A 21,354-nucleotide genomic window follows, 5' to 3' on the forward strand; every position below is an offset into this window, starting at 1 on the left:
TGAGCCTTACGAAGAAATATGTCTAGGAACCTGAGGCAAATTATACATGTTAATGTTGGAGTCACTGAGAACAGTTAACACAATGTAACCAAATGTCAACTGGAATATTTTGCAGTAACTTACTGAAGAGATCTGTGTTTAATGAGTATATGAACGCTCGGTTTCTAAGTTTCCAACTTCAGATGGTGAAGATTAAGTGTTAAGGGTGTTACTGTAAATGTTTAAGTGAGATGAACATCACTGATTTTCTAATTTTACCACATGGTTTATTTCAGAAGAAAACAAGCACCAGTTAACATAGTTCTCCTGCAAGTCAGTAAAGAGTCACAGACAAAAACTCAATACAATTCGCTTCTTTGTTTATGTGCAGGATATTTAGTTTGGTTTGCAAAGTATTAGAAGAATAATAAGAACCTCCTGACAGAATACCACAACTAAATTTCTAAAAAGCCACTCAGTTAATCTCAGTGTTGAATCTGGCTGTTTCAAATTATTGTAATGTATAATAACAGTCTTATTGACAATATAGATGCACAGAGCCAAAAAAAGCTAGAAATAGTGGCCAAAATGATGAACTAAGTGCCAGCCCAAATGACAACAAACATATGGCCATTAAGTGAAGAATGGAGGGGTTTAGGAATGCAGCTGTCTGTGGTCTCCTAAAGTTCCAGAGGAATGAAACGCTGTGAGGATTGGCTAAGTCTGGATGAGAAGTACTACTGAAGATGGTAGGTCCTAAAATGGAGTCAACCAGCAGACCATGTTGGAATTCAGAGATTTCTGTGGTCAGAATATATTCATTCCATTGGCCTCATAATGTACATCAACAAATTAATATTGTATGGATGTCATTTCAAAGCCTACTGAAGACGAAGAGCCATTACTGAAGCCATTAGAGCACAGATGGTTCAAACTATATGCAGATATTCATACTTGCATTTCTGCATTATAGCAGGTTTTTTTTCTGTTGAACTGTAATGAATTGTCTCATAATCTATTCCATCTTCTTGCCATTAGCAGGCTTTGAATGTTCACAAATAGGAGCAAAGAACTCATTTTCCAGAGCTTTAATCACACAAAGAGGGAATGCCTAATTCTCTAAATGAAATGGTCTGTGATCACTGAAGCAGAGATTTAATATATCACGGCAAATTAGGTAGATTTTAATAAATTACTTATCTCTCTGAATACTTTACATATGCTTATGAAGAAACATAGCCTGTTTGCAAACAGTGGAAATCCACAGACTATAAAATCCTTTGAAGAAAATGACAAATAAAAAAAAGTAAATTAAAAAATGAAATGTATTATATCCTCGTTCTCAAGAAACAATCCTTTTGCAGCATTGATTCACAGCTCCATTAAAAATATCAATTAAATCCTTCACTGAGATTGGTTAAAAGCTGTAAAATTAACTTTCCACACTAGACAGTGGTTATTCAGATACAACAAATTATTGTATATGTTTGATGTAAGTTCTAAAAGTGACAAAACCCAAATGAAAATAGTTGCCCATCCCTAAAGCCCAGAGTAGGTGAAGCAAAATCTGATACTCCATAGCTTCTTTTTGTGCTTTGACAGATGTTGGCTACAAGTAAATCATCTACTGTACAGAAAATGATTGCGCCTGCCCTCCCCCTACTTCAAATTATGGTAACCATAAACAGCTGATTATAATGTTAGTAGAAGAGTAAAAGTTATTTAAAAAAAGGTTGCAGTAATTTAATAAGTCCTGCAACTAGCCTAATTTTTTATATTTAATTGATAGGAACTGCATGCATCAAAGAAAACACATACTGAGATTTAATGTGCATAAAATGGATATTAGCATTTTAAAGAGGCAGATTAACACATTAATCCAAGTAATTTTCATATATTGCTTTTAATAAAATCTTCACAGTATAAAATTCTTAATGAGGCTAATCACAGGCATTCCATTTAGCGGGGTGATTAGGGATAACATAAAAGTATTTTTAATCAGTTTTCTAAGGCTTATGGTTTTTTTATTAAAAATTAAAATTTTGACTTGCATTTTTATTACTGTTATGTGTAGGAAAAAATCTTAAAAATGCAAATAAAGCACATCGTTCAATCATGTAGGTATTAATTATTTACAAGACGTTGTCCATTGTGGAGATATTCTTAGCCTAGGGGGGAAATATAAAAACAAACAGACTGAAAAGTATACAAAACTTTACAACTACAAATCAAGCGTCCTTTTCATATAAATTATACATTAAATATACTGTAGGAATTACAAAGATCTCATCTTTGATGCACTATCAAGCATGTATTTACACTGGGAGAAGGATCTTCTGTAGGCAAACTTCCTTTCATGCCTCGTAGTCATCTTTGCATTCCCCTCTCGACTGAGGGCAGCGCATGGAGGGCTTCCACTGTTCCTTTGAGCTTTCCAATTACTGCACTATCATCTTGTGAATCAAAAACTAGAAAGGAAACATTATAAAACAGCATTAGCAATTTCATTTAAGCTTTCACTTTTGTTCTTCCTTAGCATTTGGACAGATTAAAAGGCTCCTAGCATACGTTTAAAAAAAAAAAAAGAAAAAGAAAAAAAAAAGAAGTAAACAAATAATAAAGGAATTTTACTTTTCAGACACTCAGCCTACTGGAAACCGAGCACTCTAAGAACTAGAATGTACATCAATGAAAGTATCAGGGCTGGAATTAACTCTGAAATAAAGAAAACTATTTGTATAATAATTGCCTATATAAATTAATAATTTTTCACAAAGTGTAAGTAAAGGTGTTCCAAGCTCTATTGAAAACATACATGCATAGTCAGCAATAATTTTAAGTAAAAAATATACCAATTAATGCATTTTCTATATTGTGTGTATGACAGGTCCAAGTCAGCCTGGACAATTATTAGTATGCAAATAGCAAGTTGTTCTTTCCAGTTTGTGCAATGCAAAATTATTTAAATTCCAAGCTTCTATATGTTGTAAAATAGTGAAGTATGAACAAAGATGATAATATCCCCAGACTGAACTAACTACCTTCATCTTTGTGTATGTGGGTTTTAAAGCAGTATTTAAAATTTCTATGTTACAGAAATTAGCTGACATGATTTAAAATTGCACTCTTTTACAATATCTAAGTAAGCCCAGAGGGCCAGAATTTCTGCTGCTGTGATTAAAACATGCTGCTAAGTCAAAAATGAGGCTCTTTCCCAGTCCTGCACAAAAAGCAATGAGGCTGCCTAACATGACTCTAGAAGGAATTTGAATAAAAACAAAGTCTTGACAGCATATCTTTTCAAAGCAAATTACACAGCTGACAAATAGCAAGGTTATGTATTTACTCTATTAATTAGGATAAGTACTCTGAGATATGCAATGATGCTTCATGTTGCAACGGCTAGGCTGCTGAGACAGCTCAGAAGAGGTTTAGAGAAGGGAAAACACGGGATAAACCTTCCATAATTTACCCTGTTGAAAGACCTATTATAGGACAGGTTGGATGCTGTTCTTAGAGATCCAAAGTATTTTGTGTATTCTTGAACAAATCACTCAGTGAACTGTAAGCTTCAGAGCAGACTTCAGTATTGTTTTTACTGTAAGAACAACAGAATAACTACAATTCATGATATCACAACATTAACTCTATTTTATCAGCTTTCATATTATCTCTGACACTGTTAGATGTTTTGACTATACAGTTTCTTTTTCATCCATCCTCTTGCTTAGTCATGCACTTATTGCTTCAAATTTCATGGAGGCCACTTCCACATAACCAACAACGAAAGGAACAAGATATGAAAAAGATCCATGACTGCAGCCCTCAAATAGAGTGAATGACGCTCGTGGTATCTGAGAATGACTACATCTTCATATAGTAGTGTCCCATGAAGTTTTCTGCATCTAAGTTTATTCTTTTTCCCTCAAACCAATATCCATCTCAGAGAATGTGTACACATTACTCAGGAATTCTATTTATCATGCCATTACATTTAATTGAAGTCAATGTCCAGATCTTTAACAGATCCTTTCCCAATAAATTTGTCCAAGAAAATACAGTAACATGCTCTTCTGTTATGATCTTACATACATTAACACAAAATTAATTTCATTTCTCTGAAATTTCTAAATTTTCAGAAAATATGCAGTGTTACTTCTTATGGATGCAACAGAAGAACATAACTGTATAGCATCTACAGGAAAGGGCAGAAGTGTGGGTAAGAAGAAGAATAAAAGTATTTTTAGGCATTACTATCATTTTAATAGGTATAATGCACATAAAGTAAAATTCCTTCAAATGTCTCATGATCGGGGAAGAAACACTCCTCAATACTGAAGTAGCTGTCATTACATAATAATTATTAGCTTTTGACAGAAAAATAACTAGTAAAAAAAAACCAGTCCTTGCTGTCATAATAATTCTCTCAGATGATGATTAGGATTTTTAAGAGTTTTGTGAAAGGTGACTCTCAAGGGTAAAAAATTATATTTGTAACACTATTAAGTCTTATCGAATAGGAATTACGACAATGGAATTGTTAAAAGAAAAAAACCTTCCAGTAAGAGACTACAAAATACCTTTTTGGAGGAGATGTGATTTTGTACAACTACTTGGAGAAAAATTAGGTGTGCAGGAAAGCTTAAGTGTTCAGCTGCATGAAGAAGTGCATCAAATCTGTGTACTATTTTTCCAGGGTATGGAGATTTGATCTTTGAATTTTCCTTATTGTGTTCCTTGAACTTTGAGTATTTCTACTCTTCTTTGAATATTTTAGCTACTGCATGGATGCAAATCATGCATGATAGTGGAAATGGTAAGAAAGCCTATTTCTTTCCCTCAATACTCAGCTCCCCATAGCTCAAGGTATGGTAATAACCTCTAACAGTAGAGGTACCCAAGTCACACTGGCCTGGCATACCAGTAGGGCCAACTGGAATTCCTGCACCTTGTGTGCACTGTGTCCGGGCTTGGAGCTGGTGCATGCACCCACAGGGGGACTGCTTTATCACTCTCAGCTTCTTCCCTGAGCTTCACAACAGGAAAGAGGACTGAAATGAAGAGGGAGGAGAAAAATGCACCATTGGTAACCATGACCCTGCTACCACAGGCAACAGGAAACTCTAAGCAAGGAGAATATTTTCCTTCACTGTCTGTGAGAGGACTGAGTCACCTTCTTGAATCTTCTTATGAGCACTATAAAAACACTCTCCAGTGGCCCAGGAAAGGGGAGATTCTACAGCTCCTACTCACCTCCCCTTGCTCTGGGGAGACACAGTGAAGGGCTGGTCACAGCTGTTTCAGAGGGAGGCTCACACTGAACTGACCCCTAGGCATCTCCCCCAGTATTTCACACTGTCTGGGATACAGTTTTGTATGGAGGACACAAAAGCTGGAGCTATTCTGAGGGTTATACTGTAACTTTAAATAAGATACAGACATCAGCAATACAAAATTACTGACATATATTGTAATAAAAATATATAGTCCTATTACAATGAAGTATGTTGTACAAAATAGAGAATTACAGGAAGCAGACATGTCCTTAAAATTCTTAGGTTTTATAAACTAATCACTACGAGCTGGGGATGCTGTTTGGTTTTGGTTTTTTTAAACATATTTTAAGGAATGACAGTAATAGTTTCTGCAGACTTTTGCAAACAAATGTGGAAGCCTTTAGTTAATATTAAAGAATTTCTTCTTGACACAATGTCAAACAATTACTTTCACAGTAAATCCTGCAGAGAAAAGTTGAAATTTGATAAATCATTTTTAAGCTACAAAAGTTTACAGGAAAGTGGTCTCTAAAACTCACCATCAGTGTCTTGTTCAATTATATTTCTTTGCTTCTCTTTCAAACAGATCCAGCAAAATCAGTATCTTCACATTCAAGTTCCTGCTCATTTTCTGGGGTATCACTGAGCACTGTAAATTTTAGGGTAAACACACAAATAAAAAATTGCATTCAAAAAGGATTAAAAATTAACTTTAAAAATGGAAAAAAGAGTAAACTACATTCTGTTTTTTATACTTCAGCTGCATAAATAAGAACTCTTTATCAATCAAATTCAGCATTTTACATCACAAGAATAGTCCAAGACCCTCTCTTTTAAATCATCCCTTCATCTTTAATAATATTTAGCTGTACTAGAAGGACAGAGAAGTCGTAGCTATAGATCCACAGGCTTACAGAAATGTTTCATTTTTGTTCCCCCTCCTACCACCTCATGGTACAATTCTTGTTTATATGGCTATACAAACAACCACACAAAATATATGCTTTTCTTCTGTGAACTTACATTACACCCATTGCCTCCAAGTATGGCTTTCCTTTCAAACATATAATTCCAGTATTGTGTTGGAGCTGGCTTGAGTTAGTGGCTTGTGCTGGGGCCAAAAACACCAAGACTGACAAAATGACAGGAATTTAGAGCTAGCATTCAGTATGTCTTGGCAATATTGTTCAAACTGTGAAAGTTTGTGAGCTTTGCAACCTAAAAATGTTACAATAGGCATAATTTCAAATGTGTAACATCAAGTTAGGTTACATCTAAAGCTACAGGAAAGGATATCTTACACCAAATATGAATACATGAATAAAGCTATGTGTAGTGTTAGTCTTCTACACTTCTCTCTGGGATTCCAGACTTTCTCTCTAGCTGATTTCCACATTTCTTTTCTGTAATACCACGTGTAAGTACACACTTCCTTGAAGGAATTCCAAATCTACTGAATAGGAAGAAATTTTAACATCCTGTTAAAATGCACCATGTGAGAAGATAATTGCTAGGCATTACAGGAAAGAATAGAGAACTAAATGAAACCAGTTTGTCAAAAGAAAAGTGAAAAAACATAAGCGCTTTAAGCTGTAAAACATGTTTTACAATGAAAGCCTGAATGATTATTTATTTTTGTTTTTAGAACAACACTTAAAGGCACTAGGAGGTAATTTAAAGCAACTGGACAGAAGCTCTTTTAGAGGCACATTTGATCCAAGGCTTTTTTATTCCAGAGATCAGTTTTTAAGCAGCTAGTAGAAAACTTTGTCATGAATTCAGTAGGCACGTTCTAGTCCAAAACATGGAGGCACAGATTTTGTTACTTTGGGGAACAATGACTTCATATAGTCTGTTCCTTGGAATAACAATCATTTCCCACCAAGAAATGATGCACCTGTCAGGATCAGCCTGGAAACCTCTTGCATAAAGCTGTTCACTCTTGTTATCACAGCAGGGTGACTGTTAGAAGAATGGATTCCTCCATTCTTCACATATGTCTCTCCTGACACTTGTCAGAAGAGCACACACTCTACCTCCAGGTCTCTACACTTCAACTACAGTCTGGCATGAGGAATCAGGGAAGTTTCACTACATGACTGAAATTTCTACACTCTTAAAATGCTGAAAGACAACAGTACAAGAATAAAAAAATAACTATGATGCAGTTACGAAAAGTTAAATGAACGGCCAGAAATGTGTCCTCTTAACTTATTCATAAGTAAATAATGATGGAGTTCAGATGCTGCAATAATAATTCTCTATCCTGTTTTTATTCCAAAGTTTTACACATATTAGCAAGTATATCTTCCTAAAATTAATAAGGAATTTGAATCCCCAGTATACAGAAAAAGAAACAAAACAAAAAGGCTACCCATGTCACACAAAACAGGTGTAAGAAAAGCAAATATTCTGACAAAATCTCCATATTAATGACAGAGACAACTGTCTGAAAACATAAAGAAAACATGCTTGTCAAAAGAAGAGAACCATCTTTGTGGTTTTCAGCAATTGCTAACCTAAAAAGGATTTCAGACAGTCTTCCTAGTCTCCTACTACCTCATGCTCATGTACTTTACATTTTATATAACTGTATTTAACAGCATAATTTTCTTGATATTTTGATACTGATTATTTTTGGTTTTTTCTGCAACTAAAGCCATTAATTCAAATGTGGAACCAAAATCAGCATTTCTAATAAACTTTTAAAATGATTCCATATCAATTAATGAAATTGAAAGAAAAATCGACTTTATTTTGAAATAATATATTCATGAACAGTGAATTCCACTCCAAACTAATTTTAGACTGGATATTAAGAAAAAATTGTTCATTGAAAGAGTTGTCAAGCCCTGGAACAGGCTGCTCAGGGAACTGATGGAGTCACTATCCCTGGAGATATTTAGAAGTGCAGTGCTGGGTTAACAGTTGAACTTGATGATCTGAAAGTTCTTCACCAACCTAAACAGGACTCTGCAAAATACATATTTTCCTTATAAATTCCACATCAAATTAATATTTACTTATTTGCAAGCATAAATGAAAAGGGTGTAAAGCTGTGAAATGCATTATTTTCAGGGTCAAATAGGTTCAGTTTCAACTACAGAATTAGCCTATGGTTGCAACTCCGGCTTAATAATAATTTATGTATTATAGTAGCATATCTTTTTCAAGAGGTACTCATTAAAGTGATTCTTCTTTTAGAACAAAAAAATAGCACGTGATTTATCCATTTATTTATATTCTAATATGGATCAAATCATTATGAATATCATTTCCAGCAACATTCATTGTGACAGGAAAAAAAAATTAGTACACTACTTAATACACATAATACACTGCCTATGCTCCTATAATTTGGCCTAGCACAAACACCAATAAAGTGTCAGGCTAAACCATCTGCAGGCAATTTTCAATGATATTTATATCCTTGATAATTTGGTTTCCTGAGCTTTAAAGCATTAGTTTAGTTCAGTTCCTGTTTCAGCTGAAAAAGCTCTGATACTAGTTTGTAAGGCTCATGATAGAAAACACGTGTTGAAGATATAACTAGGCCAGGTTTAAAATGCACAGCGTTGGAAACTTTTGGTGTATGGGCACAATCTTTCCATAAATTTTGTTTCTTGGTGGTCCTCTTGCTAGGATCAAGTGGGAAACTGGACTACTGATGAACTTCCTGTCTTCCTATTCAGTCAATGCAGAACTGAAATTTCAACACGAGCCAAGGCAGACACATCAATGACTGCAGAAAACAACCCACCTAGAAACACTGAGGACAGTACCATGGTACCAACACGTACAAGATGAATGCTTCTGTTCAGAGAAAAAGCTCACTGCTGTAATCTTACCTTACTTTCACCTTAGCCTTGTAAAATAATGATAAAAAATATCTACATACTTAAAGGAGAAATCACAGCATACTGATGAGTTATTTTCCTTTGCTAATTTATCCCTCGAGGGAAAAGAAAAAAAGGAGTATTTTATCCTCAGTATGTCAAATTTTAGTAGAACAATATCCACTTTCCTATTCTATATGGTAGAATAAGTCATCTATACTTGCTTATTAAGTGTTTTTCAGGTGTTTTTAAAATCTTCAAACCTTCTGCTCCATCCCAACAAGTAATCATTTCACGGTGTTCCCTGCCCCATTTCAGTAAAATCTATTTTCTGGCCAGGATGTGAAACTCAGATCTAGAAATGAAATGGAGAGAGATCACTCCTCCTTATTGTGGAGTGAATCAGTGATTTGTGAATAAATACAATACATGTTTAAAAGATTTACAAGTAACTCCAGGACTTCAAATACAATCAGCAGGTATCCTACTCTCCCACAAATCAAATGAATCTTTAAATTAGTGATTATTCAATTTTAATGATTGACCTTCAAGAGAAAATGTAATCAAAATTTTGTTATTCATTCTATATAAGTAATGTACATACTATCACAATAAAAAAATGGAAGAAAATAAAATTTATCATTATTATTATTATTATTAAATTGGACAAGAATAATTTATATTCTTTCTCATATGCGTTCACATAATAGCTGTCTGTCTATCTATCTATCTATCTATCTATCTATCTATCTATCTATCTATCTATCTATCTATCTATCTATCTATTTCTAGAAATTCTAGAACCAAGGAACACTTTCTACACCTCTTAGACTCTTAGGAGTATTCTGAATTCAGAAAGCAACAAATGTAGTACACTACACTGGGCAGATATGTGCTTTTCAGATTCATTAGGCATAGAATACTGGTAAAAGATTCCCTCTTTTGCTCAACAAATTTGCTAAAAACAAACCAACCAACCAAACTCTCAAACCAAGCCCCAAACCACAGCACTAAACCAGAATTAGGTGAGGAGGTTGCAGTGTTTCATGCCACATGAACCTACACTGGGAAGAAATAAGAGCAATAGTCCCATCAGAAGGCAGCTATCATTCCTAGCTGAAACAATTTTTTTTCTAGTTAGTTAGGTATTTGACTCCTCAGCAAAACCTCCTCAAAAGAGACAAACAAGGTGAACCAGAAGCATTATTTACTAAGACCTATAACAGAGTTTTCCAGCACTAACATGTACCTGCCAGTGGGTACATCTGGCTTTAGAACAGACCTGAGACCTCATTCTGCGCATCTATCTGCCTTAATCACATTTATCATTGTAAAGCAAATCAGAATTACTATTAGTATCAAATGTTTTTCACCTTTTAGAAGAGTACCAGGAAAAGAACAAAGAAAAATAAACATTTCTTTCTTTCTTTTCCAAGGAAAAGCAACAATGCTAGAATCAAATTTGAAAGGTCATGTGATCTAATGGTGTGTCACTGGCAGGTTTATGTGCACACTGTCAAAAAAGATACAAGCAGCATCTAAGCATGCCACATAGCTGTCACTTTCTGTTAATGGCAATAGCACTCATGATTTTAAAAGCCAGTGGTCTTTATTGCTTTGTATTTGAAGTGATTTACTGCATTTTCTTCCACTGAGGAAGCCAGTGATAATGATAATGTATGGCAGAGTGCTTGTCCTTTTTGACAGCCTCAGTAATTTAATCCTCCTTTCCTGCCACAATATTTCAATAAGAGAAACCTCTAGGCCAATGGACTGGAGAAAATCCACAGCCCGGGGAGTGTGAGTGAGTGCTCTGAAAGCTTTTCATTGTTTTAATTTAAAATAAAAACACAAGGATCAGCTTTTAATTTCTGTACTATTAATATGACCTAGAGTGAAAGTTAGCCTTGGTTTGGAAAACATACTAGAAGAATGAGAAGCAGGGTTTAAGAAATTCTTTAAGTAGCTTTCGGGCATCATATATTAGAGAAAGTAGCTACTTGCCTGCAAATGGTATCAGTCTGCAAACATCAGCAAACTACTGTGAAGGATGATAAAAACTGAAAAGGTGTTAAAGGAATTTTTTAAAAAAAATTAAATAAAGAAATGAAACTGAAAAGGTTTTGCTAGGACAGAACTAGAGTGAATATAGCCCCCTAAGAATCAAAGATAGCTCTTCAGAGAAGTTTTCATTTGTTTTTATGGGGAGAAAGCAGAGCTAGAAATTTCTCTGTCATTAAACTCTAACATTTGTAATATTCACTTTCTTCTAGTTACTCTGCCACTGTACTCATAGCAATTCTTTTTGACTCTACATCATAGTAAGATTTCCTTTTCCCCTGTGCAGACAGAAATCTTCAACGTATCTCATACTGTCTTCTGCTACCCAAAATAAACTTCTTTGTAAAACAGAAAGTATCAACTCTGCTATGGAGCTGAGAGTGTTGGAATACGACAGTATGAGAAGATAAGGCCTAAATTCCTTGTAGAGGAAGTTCCTCTGCTAGGAAGCCCATTTCCCAGAGCTCTTGATTTTTCAGTTTTCTCCAAAGCTGTTCCCCAGCTCCTGGATGGGCAGCAGAACTCCCGTTAGGAATGGGCTCCTATCACAAACAGCCAGTCCAGTTGCTGAGTCATTCAATCAAAGGAATCTGCAATTTGCCTCCTTTTTCTCTACTAACAGAAAGCAAAGCACTGACATTCTGTCTTTGAATCCTTAGTCTCCACTCACAAGTTCTTACTTTCTTAGGTTAAAAGAAGCTGTTATTGTCATCTGCTGTTCTTTTGGGCATGTGGATGACTTTCCACATGTGCTACTCTCATGGCCAAGTGCTCCTGAGGCCACCACAGGAAGTGATGGGGAGGCAGCAGGGAGACAGATGGACAGCCAGAGAACTTCAAAGGAAATGCCACATCAACAGATTCTTCCCTTTCCCATAAGCATTCCAAATGGAATTTCCTAAGTTTACTAATACTGTATCTAAAACAATTTTAAATGCAAATTATTAACAAACCTAAAGAGTTCAAATTCATTTCACTCAATGGAAAAATTTAGACTAGTAAGCAAAACATTTAGCACAAGAACTTCATTCAAATCTGGGGAAAATGATTAACCAGAGTGAAAAAATATTTTTAGATCCTGATGAATAACACGCTTTCATTGCACCCCTTATTACTGCCTGAACTTAGAAGCATTAATATTGCTGCAAGGCATGGAACATCTCATATTTCTATCCAATTAATTGCAAAAATAATTCAAAATTAACTTGTGACAGTTTGCCTCTAAAATTATAATTTTAAAGTTAGTCCTAAAGAAGTACTAAAAGCTGAAGATTACAATGACCCTGGAACCTTGTTAGAAATGTCTGCAATTCAAAATATTGCTGTTGTGCTATAGTTCCGTTTTTTTATAGTTCACCTTCTAACAAAACTAAACAACTACATGATGAAGCAGATTTTCATCAAATGACGAAAAAAAATGCTCCATAGTCTTGAGCTTATTGTAGAAAAGGAATAAACACACAGAATTATAACAATGTTTCCTGATACAAAGCCTTAACATTTAAGGAATCCACTTTTAGAATGGGGATCTTCAGAAGTTTATTTTAATAAAAAGTACATCCCATCTTTCCCACACTTCTCCTCTCTACTTCCACTTGTACTTCAAGCTGTTCAAATAGTCACATGTTCACCTAAGACAGAAAAGTTATTGAGAAAAGAAAGCTTCCCAATTAAATTTCAAATAAAACCTTTTCCAGGTTTCATAAATCTTTCTTCTATTTCTGCTGTCTGTTCTCTAGAACATAATTTGGCAAGTCTCACTGTTCTTTGAATGTATGGGCCTGTAGTGTTTGGAAGCATCCTCAGATATTCTAGTAACTCTTTTCAGTGGTAACAAACACAACAGCTCCTGTCAGTCACTGTGATGATCAAGAGGTACAACACAATGTCATGGGCAATCAGGAGGTTTGCACCATAATCCTGCACTGTCTAAACTTCCCCATCCAAGTTTCTATTCCAAGACTCTGGCAGAAAGAAAATGATCTTCTAACCATTCTTAATGAAAAAGTCATAGTTGAAAAAACCTAATGAATGCCAAGTTACATGCTTGAACCACCTGTGAAAATGGAAACTCATGGGATCTTTTATGTCCAGATCACTGGAACTCTACTGTATTGTTTTTTAACAAGGTTCTGTTAATCTTCTGTATCTCACATGCCAAACAATGACAGTGAAGAATGTGCAAAAGGTATGGGAAAAACTTCAAATGTTTTTAAAGCAATGAATCTCATGAAGCCTTTTGCAGTAGTTAAAATGTTTTTAAAACAGTCAATCTGTTCCAGTTATATATGTAATATAAAATGCTTTATTTATTATACGAATTAGTGATTTTTTTAGATTACTTATGGACTTACTCTGATTTTCTCCATGCAAAAATCTAAAAGACTATTAGTTTCCTTCTAAGCTCAAAGTAAATTTCTTTCTACCCATGCAAATCTCATTTTTATTAAAGAAAATATTCAATTAACCTCAAATATTCAGCATACTCAAATCTAATTAGACATGAATAAGAGATGCAGCAAAGCTATAGTAAACACACATGCAGATTTCATTACTATTATCTTACTGCCTTCTCAACTGGTATTATCAAAAAGTAGACTCATTAGGTTTTTCTCCCTATATGCAAAGCTAATCTTTGTAGAAATTAAAGTAGAAATCAGACACCCAATTATCTAAGCAAACCTCTACAAATAACAACCACATAAGTTTAATGCTGCAGAATATAGACCTGAAGCAATTAAGACCTAACCCCACATTTTTATACTGATTTGTTGGGATATTTTGAAGTGCAAACAGTTTTATAATCCATACCCAAGCTGTAAATAGATAAATCAAAGTTGCACAGTCAGGTTATGTTTAACATAAATAATAAAATACAGCACTACTACATTGGAAGGCCTTATGACTTACAGTCTCTCCAAAGCATGATGCTATTTTCAAATATCACACCTTGAAATGTATTGAAGTTTCGTAATTACCTTAAAACTCTGAAATTTTATTCTATATTCATCATCTCTTTCCTACATTTTTAGTTAAACTTTGTCCAGCAAATACCTAAAATACAACCAGACCATAACTAGCTACCCAGGAATCAGAATATTGTGTAAGACTTTTATACTTTCTGAATGCTTGTTATATTCAAAGCAATGAGAATTCAAAAAGTAAGAGAAACAAAAAGCCTTTAGAAGCTTTTACTGGCTTACAGTATTATTTCAACAGGTTCTGAAAAAGATATTTCATTTATGGCTGCCTAACTAGAACATCTGGAGAAGTGTGTACAGAAGCTAACAAGATGAAATTGTCCAGCTCATTAAAGGAGTTCTTGTTTATGCAATATCTTATTTAGCACATGATGCCACAAATCCCGTTTGTCTGAATGGAAGAAAACCTCAGTGAATTCAGGACTTTGCAGAACTACTGGTTTTTTGGTGGGTTTCTTTTTCTTTCCCAAGGCCTTACAAAAATCCATGTCCTTGGAATTACAAAAGTTAACAATTGCATGGTGGATTGACAGCAACGACTTTCAGATGTTCATTTATTAGAGTCTAGCATATGCAACAAGCAGGATTAAGTATTCTGCAGTAAACAGAAATTTATTAGTAATAACAAATACAGCTTTTACAGAGTAAAACAGAGAGTAAAAAATAATTAATTATAGAGTAAAGATACAGAGTGATTTCCATTTTAAAAACTTCTTATTAAAGGTATGTTGAGTATTCACAAGTGATGATGAAGTCCATTACATATTTTCTCTAAATGTATTTCAGTTGTACATAGTTGGATAGAATATTTTCCGTTTGCTGTATCATGTATCAACAGAAAAATTAGCCATGAACTTCCAAAAAAAAAAAAAAAAAAAAAAAAGTATGCACTACCAGCATATTTAAATATATTGTATTTTTAATTTCTTACACAAGCCTACTTTGGTATTTTAGTTTATACTTAATAATTGCATCCTTCTCTGAATTCTTAAAAACCATCATTAGTATTTCCTGAAATAGTTGGAAGAATGATAAATATAACCAATACAGAGATAAATGCAAATATAAGTATAGGAAATAGGCTTTGTTGTAGGCATTTTCATAAGACAGAATTTTAGGGAAGGAACACACCTGCTCAGGGATAGGTCCCACTCACCAGTGCTAGTTACACTCACTCTTCTGACTACCTGTTGGGTTTGAACTGACAGTGGAGTGTCCTCTGCAGGGAAATTGTTTCATCTGCATTCTAAACTCAGCTGCTTTATTTCATCTAATGTAATTCATGACTTAGTAAAACCAAGTGATGTAATTTTAATCCAGGTTTTTCAACTTCCTATTTAAAAACAAAACACAAACCAAAATAATTATTTTATATTTCTTGAAGTATTAACACAAACCAAACATCCATGTGAACCATCGAGTAGGTTATGGAATTAACACTGATGGATTGATTTGACATAGGCACAGTAAGAATCTAAACCCCATGGTTTGCAGTTAAGAATATTGTTGCAATAGATACTGATTAACATTTGATTCTTAAAATATTTTTGCAATAGTCATAGGCTACTGGAGAAGATCAGGTTAAGATCATCTTTATGTACTATGCTATGCGAACCGCTGATTTCAGTTGCCATTATTTTCAGCTACTCAGCAAAGTAACCCTGTAACTGCTGCAAACAGTTTCAGTAATATTAGGTACCAAAGTTTTCCAAATGGAAGAGAATTGTGTCTACTGCGGTCTATACCACGTTCAGTAAAAATCCACTAAGTCACAAAGTTGTTAGGCATCGAAAGTACAACTGCATTTATATGGAATTCAACTTCACATACTGAACTTGACTAGTTAAATCCAACATACTTTTAAGAGTTAAAATTAATAATATCATAAAATTAAACACAGTTGTTCTTCATCAGACCTTTTCTTATTCTCTTTTAAGCAAAATTACGTTTTTCTTTTCCTTGTAAAATTGTCTCACACTATTCAGCAAGGTCGATGGTATTGTGTACAGACACATCGTAATAAGGTTTCTGTATTTAAGTGAATGTCAGACTCAACAGAAAGTCACAAGTACTTCCCTAGGTAATCTGAAGAAAGAAGAGCCACTCTGGTTTCCAAAGTGGAGTACGTAGGTGAGCATTCAAAGACAACATTCTTCAAAGAGCAAACACAACATGTTGGAGTACAGAAATGTCAAAAAAATTTTTTTTTACTTCCTTCATTTCTTTCAAGTTCATATCTTTATTAGAAATATTTCCCCTATGTGGAAATATTTTGACAATTTTTGATTTTAAACTTAAATCACTTCAAGTATTAATCATATGCAGAAGATTAGCTTTCTAGATTGAGTGTTCAAACTGCAAGTCAATATTCTAATTTATTAAGGAGATAGCTTACATTTCCCCAAGCAAACTATATGATTAATCAAACTGAAAAGCAGGTGTATCCTATTGTAAAAATATCCATCATAAAGAACAATTTCCATTGCTGTCAAGTCCTTTCAATATTTGATGAAGTAATTTTACCTCCTCCTTTCAAAAGACATTTCCTTTTATTATGTATCCTAAGACACTTTAACTAAAAACCCAAATCTGAATATTTCAATAAGGTTGTTTTATTATTCAGTAGATTCATGGAAATTTTACTAGGATGACAGAAAAAATTCCACACCATTCTGTCTCCACTAATACAGGTACACGGCTTCAGCTGGCAATATTACTGGGATTAGCATAGAATGATGAAATATTTAAAAGGAATTTTTTTTTCTAAAATCTAATAAATCAAATGACTGCCAAATGTCATTAAAGTGATGGTCTCTGACTTGAATATGCTTTTCATATTCAAATTTGAAAAGAAAGAGATGAAAGCCTGGAAAGGTTACTCAGTTTCAACTAATAACCTCAAGCACTCTACACTCACATGCATAAAAAATGAAATTGGCTCTATTGTCTAATTTTACTTCAGAAACAACTCTTTTCTTCTTGCACTGAACAGATGTATTAGCATCTGTATTTAAAGGGATATGCTGAGTGGTTTTTTTTCACCCCAAAGTATTTAGCAGCTATGTCAGACTAGTTTGTACACAGACAGTAGCTTATGAATCAAGCCCAAATACAATATCCTGTATTATAAAGTATTCCTTTTTCATATCTTAAAATTTGTTTGACATATTTAACACTTGTAATTGCATACAGTAGGCAAAGAATATTGCACTTTTTCAAGACTAGTGGGGTAAATCCAGGTATTCTGCTTTCTTACTTAAACCAAAGCAAGTAACTGAGTCATGCTATTAGAAAACTGTAAGAAAAAAACAACAAATTATCTTGGAGCTTAACAGTCAAGACTATATTGAGTCCCAGTTTTATTGATATTAAATGTGAATACAACATACACAAAGCTGAACACAAGCTGATTAAAAAAGATATTTACGAATAAAAATAGAGAACTGCTTAAGAACAGCATTAGCTATCATGTCATATTTCATCACTAATACAAAACCACTCACATTATGTAGGCATGCTGAAAATATATATAGCATCCAATATATTATAGGAATTAATTTTGAAAAAAAATTATTATTTCTTGATGCAGAGAAAAGTATGCCATTTAAATCTATTCCTAAGATTTTTTTTAAGCCAAGTCCCATTTATTAGGTACTCTTCTGTCAACTACTGCCCACGAATAATAATTCTATTTGATGGGAATAAAATTAGTCTTTACATTTAGTATTTAAAATAAATATACTACAAAATTTCACCTAAGAGAGAATGAGCAGATATTGAAGAATATTAAATGCTTTCAAAGACGTCTCAGAGAAACTGCTTCAGTGCTTTCACTTCAGGTGAGGAAAACAAAACATGGGCAAGATATTTAGTCTGTGTCAAAATGCTTTCTCTACCATTTAATACTGATTCTTTGTAATGAATGCTACCCAAAGATTTGAAAGAATCACTGAACTTCAAAATGCTTTAGGATTAGGGTATGTACTAAATGCATTGGACAATACATTCGAATTCAAAATCTCAACTTTTCTCACCCTTCTGATTTCTGATATTAGAAAACCTTGGTTTAATTCTGTAATTAGTCTTGACTGCCATCTTCAAGCAGCTGTATATTCCATATTTTGATTTCCTTTTTGGTCACAATACAAGGCTAACACTTCAACATGAAAAAAAAATTCCAACTGTCTCAAATGCTCAACAACAGTATCCCACAGAAGTGCTTTAAAAAATAAATCATGCTATCTGCATAGAACAGTGAAGTTGAAAATACCTTGCTGAAAACAGGACCAACGTGAAAACAGGAACTAGTTGAAAATAGGACCAACATTCCCATTTTTTACATCCACAGTTTTAACTAATATATTGCCTTGAAAAACTCAAAATATAGAGAACTTCTAAACTGTAAGATCAACTTGAATCCTATATCTACTAATGCTCAAAACCATGCATTTTTACTCCATAGCATTTTATATATTTATTTCCAGAGCTCACTTATTAATTTCCATTTCAAGCAAAGAGCCTGTAAGATAAACTATAAGCTATTCTCCAATAATCACAAGTAATCATCAATTTGCTATCAATATTTCAATCACTATGCATATTGATTAATAAATATATTAGTGAATGAGAAATAATCCTCTTCCTTTATCAAGTGCTGAGTTCCTGTGATCATCTTATTAACAATGTCAGAACAGAGCCACAAAGAGTGCTGTTATGGGAACATCAATGCAATTCATATGTAGAGAGACACAAATATTACTCATTAAGTAATTATGATTAAATGGCAACACAGAATCATATACACATAAAAATTGCAAAAGAATTATTCTAGTCCTGTATGCAGTGATTTTTCATGTGAGGAATAACATTTTCTGCTTTTACCTTTCCCCCACACTGGTGTAGATGTGAGAACAGGAAGAGGGATACAGAAATGTTCCCTGTTCCTTCTCCATGTGGATAGGATTTTATTGAAGCGCATATACCTTAGACTCTCCCTAAGACCTGGAACAGAGATCTCTCCCAGTTAAACAGCTCTTTTGAAGCTGGATCTCTACTGAAGGAGGAAAAGGCACATATAACCTTCCCCCAGCATCACTGTTTTGCCACGTGCCAAGAGAATAATGAAATAGCTTGAGATTAGCACCATGACAAGGTTCTACGCAATCCCTTCAGCTCTTAGAATTCATTCTTAGACTTAATCACACACTGAACACACAGATCTATTTGTGACAATGATGGGAACTCTGGTTGCTGCCATTTTATCTAGCACATTTTATCTAGAGTCCAAATGCATCATTTTTCAGACCAGAGTAAATTCATCTTTAATATCTTCAAAGGCATGAATTACTTGCTACAGCTTGAGCCAATTCAGTGATTAGGTACTGGCTCTATGCAAATCTGTAATGTGCCAGCCATGCACTCCTTTTGTCTCCCAAATGAAAATTTCTAATTTAGTATAGAACACCAAATATTTTAGAAAATAGAAGGTTCTTGAGGGAAGTGTGCTTTCCCACCAAAACCATGACAACTATACATCTGATCGTGAAGTCACATTTGTACTTGGCTCATAACAGAACTTCTGATGGTGCTTCCTTTCTCTTCAGCTTGCCTCACACACCTTCTGAAGAAAAACCATAAAATTATTCAGTGATTCTCCATAAGTGGAATTGCTTTCAAAGATTTGGTTTTGAACTTTGCCTGTGGCACTGCCTCAATTAATAAATTTTAAAAATAAACTGTTTCTAGGGATGAAGAAATACAAAAATATAAATGTATCTGGACCTGTTTGACTGGTGAGATATAAACTTGCATAATTTTGAATTTTATTTTCTCCCTAAGAAGCTGGAAAAATTATATAAGAAATATTGTTACTGTCCTAAAGGAAGAGACACCTACTCCTGGCAGACTGTCTTCAAGAGAAAACTTCACTATTTTTAATGTTTAATCAGTCATCTTTGATTGATCCATCAGGATAGCTACACAGGTACCAAGCAGTCACACAATTAAGAAATTCAAAGGTTCTATAAACTTATAACTACCTTTTATTTCAAAGGAAAGCATAATTATTAAGTTAAAAAAGCATGAAAGGCAGAAAATTCCTTGAGGAAAAAAGATATTTGTACCTTTTTGGTACACTGAATTTACAGAAATAAGATGAAAGAAGCAGCAGTATTATGTAAAAACCTAGTCCAAGACAAATATAATAAGATTTCTGCCTTTGTATATACAGCTATGCATGTGGTTTTTTATATGTAGATCACAGACTTCTGTCTTGATTTTAAAAATAAATTAAATTTCAAAAATTGGCATTTGAAAGTACATCCATTTAGGGAAAAAGTACCTCTTAGGATTGGAAGAAAGCAGAAGTATCAGTATAGTACCTTCGTTTTTAGGAGTGTATCTGTAATGAAAAACTGCATCAAATTGCACGTTTTTAATGTGGTTTAATACATAGTATTTGATACTGTGCCCTCCCCTTGTCATTACAGAACTGTGTGAGAACAATACAAAGTTCTATTAAAAAATGAATAGAACTTGATTTTAAAATATGCATATTGCGAAAAAATGATGCTTTATCACAACTAAATAAAACTTTGCTTTTTAGACCTCCAGTTCGAAAAATACTTTTCTCTTTGTAAAATCACCATAACTTACTTCCATGTCCATAAGTTCTGATAAGTAGTCTCTCTGGAAAGCAGTTGAGGAGCATTTGTATTCAATAATTCCAGCTAGGTTGAGAATGACTCCTGCTGCTGCTTTTCCTGTGAGCTTACACATTCAGCCTTAAATCTGGCCTTCTACTTAATTTCATATTTTGACTAATTAGTTTAATTTGTTACCTAAAATATAATGGGCAATGCCTTGGGATTACGTAGTTTTCAATCATTTTAAAAGTTGGTGTTTACTGGTTTTTGGTATTATTTGTCTCTCCATTCATTTCTTCTATCACAAAGAATGACTCGCAGTACATGCTTTCAATTACAACTTCAAAGTATATTTGACAAGGGGTAGATAGAAGTTGTAAATCCATCATTTCAGCATAGTGTCTACTCAAACTTCTGTCATCTCACACTTTATCAGTTGCAAAACACAGCTTAGGTATTTCCTGGATTCTTCAAACTTTCTTTTACTTTAGTTTCTGGATTACAGTGACCCCCCTGAGCAAACAACCACTCAAAGATGGAGAATAGCAAATGGTTCTTTTTAACCTTAGACAAATCT

At 33.9% G+C, this 21,354-nt stretch overlaps 1 long non-coding RNA gene across 3 annotated transcripts in view; it reads right to left on the bottom strand.

Moving 5' to 3' along the window:
• Positions 1-244: 244 nt before the first annotated feature.
• The window catches only part of LOC117001240, a 32,011-nt gene continuing 10,901 nt past the window's right edge, over positions 245-21,354 (bottom strand). The window contains exons 3-5 of one of the 3 annotated variants that reach the window (XR_004418996.1): positions 15,290-15,466; positions 5,795-5,904; positions 245-2,447 (exon numbers count right to left, since the gene is read on the bottom strand). This is a non-coding gene — a long non-coding RNA (uncharacterized LOC117001240). Of the gene's footprint in view, positions 2,448-5,794; positions 5,905-15,264; positions 15,467-21,354 lie in introns of all 3 variants that reach the window. The other 2 variants (XR_004418995.1, XR_004418994.1) reach the window with 2 other exon arrangements.

The sequence above is a fragment of the Catharus ustulatus genome, chromosome 11 (assembly GCF_009819885.2).
Source record: "Catharus ustulatus isolate bCatUst1 chromosome 11, bCatUst1.pri.v2, whole genome shotgun sequence".
Lineage (NCBI taxonomy): Eukaryota > Metazoa > Chordata > Aves > Passeriformes > Turdidae > Catharus > Catharus ustulatus.